Below are 2,078 nucleotides of genomic sequence, written 5' to 3' on the forward strand. Positions count from 1 at the left end.
TTTCTCTGTCTGACTTATTTCACTTAGCATCATGCGCTCAAGGTCCGTCCACATTGTTGCACATTTCCTTCTTTTTTTTACAGTTAATGTAAAGTGGTCATCTTAAAGACTTTTCCAGCCCAGGCTTCTGTGATTGGCCTCAAAAGACTTCCCAGCCTCCCCCTTCCTCCCCCACCCCCATGGAGTAGGTCTCAGGGAAGGGACCTACCTACCGCATAGAGGTGCCCCAGGGGACACTGGGCAGTTGGGAGGGAAGGAGAAATCACTGCATGAATTCAGTTGAGTACGCACATTTAGCCTTTACCTGCCGGCTGTGCTAGGCCCCCTCAGATGAAGGGCAGAGAAAAGTCTAGTAACTTGCCCAGGATCACCAGCTTTGAACCCCGGGCCGGTCTGTCTCTGTTGTCGTGCAGCCCATCAAAAAGAGTCTCCCCAGGGGTCGGCCTGGTGGCGCAAGCGGTTAAGTGCGTGCACCCCGATGCGGCGGCCCAGGGTTCGCCGGTTCGGATCCCGGGTGTGCACCGAAGCACCACTTGTCAAGCCATGCTGTGGCGGCATCCCATATAAAGTGGAGGAAGATGGGCATGGATGTTAGCCCAGGGCCAGTCTTCCTCAGCAAAAAGAGGAGGATTGGCAGATGTTAGCTCAGGGCCGATCTTCCTCACCAAAAAAAAAAAAAAAGAGTCTCCCCAGTGCCGAGTCTGTTCTCCAGTCTCCTATTGAACACCTGCTGTGTCCTGGGTCCTGTGCTGGGCACTGCCACGTATTGATTGATGCGCCCCAGGCGCTGCTCTTGGTGAAGAGATGGCCAGACAAGGTGAGATCAGTCTGGGCGCTGGGGTGGGAGAGCCTGGGTTCACCATGCACCCACGTTTACAGTCTAGCAGGAGAGAGAAATCAAGGCTCCAATTCCTGGGGTGCAATCAGAGGCTGCCAAAGGGGAACAGAGAAGATGCCAGGGCCGGGGGCACCCCTGAAGGAGGGAATGAAAACGTAGATCCCGCCTCTGTGCGCTTTGAGGCTGGTTTGGGGAAGACATAACAACACAGGATTACCACCAATAAAAGGAAAACCTAAGTCTTGACAATGACCTGTGAGCCTTCTGCTCTGTCCCCCACACTCTGACCTCATCTCTGTCCTATTCCACTTCTCATCCTCACTGTTCTTGGAACATTCCAGCCCACTCCTGCTGACTAAGGACATTTCTGTTCTTGGAGTGGAAGCTGACACCAAACAGGTAAAGAAAGTGAGAAATGGGGAAATGTCTGATGGAGGGAAGGGCTGTAAAGAAAATAGCACAGAGCACCTCTCGGGGGTGCATGGGAACTGTGCCGGGGGAGCTTGCCCTGTGTGGATACTCCTGTCCCAAGGGAGGTGACATTTGATCGGAGACTTGCATGGCTAAAAGGAGCCCTGCATGCCAGGAGCTGAGGGACAAGCATTTCAGGCAGAGCGAACAGGCTGAGCAAAGACCCTCAGGTGGAAAAAGCTGACCAGTTCCAGAAGTGGAATGAGGCCAATGAGTGAGGGGGGCAGAGGAAGGAGAGGGGCCAGGGCAGCTGGCAGGGTCTGGGGGCAGTTTGCATTTTATTCCAGTTTGGTGGGAAACTTTTGGAGAGTTTTAACTGTTTTTAAGGCGATCCCTCTGGCTGCAGAGTGGACTGTGGTCCAGAGCCCTGTGGGTGGGCAGGTTAGTGGCTTGGACTAGGGGGTCGGAGGTGGTGGGATGAGGACTGGTTTGAGACATGGGGACATGATTTGCTACGGAACAGGAAGAGGACTGACCGCCCTGTGCCCATTTCACAAATGGAGAAATTGCAGCTCAGAGGCAGTCCCTGGGTAGGGGGATTGTCAGGCCCATTTTCCAGAAGTAGAAATTGAGAGGGAAAGGAATTTGTCCAAGGAGACATAACTAAGGTCAAATGTAGGTCCCTAGGGCACTTTCTCTGCTCGTAGACAGTCTCCCTCTCTAGGTGTGGCTGGGATGACTCACCACCTGCCTTTTGCAGACAAGGAGATTGAGGCTCAGAAGAACAGCACCCATACGAGTGAGCCTGCAATAGGACCAGGGCCCCTGG

Source organism: Ceratotherium simum, chromosome 25, assembly GCF_057802395.1.
Source record: "Ceratotherium simum simum isolate JZ-2026a chromosome 25, ASM5780239v1, whole genome shotgun sequence".
NCBI classification, from domain to species: Eukaryota; Metazoa; Chordata; class Mammalia; order Perissodactyla; family Rhinocerotidae; genus Ceratotherium; species Ceratotherium simum.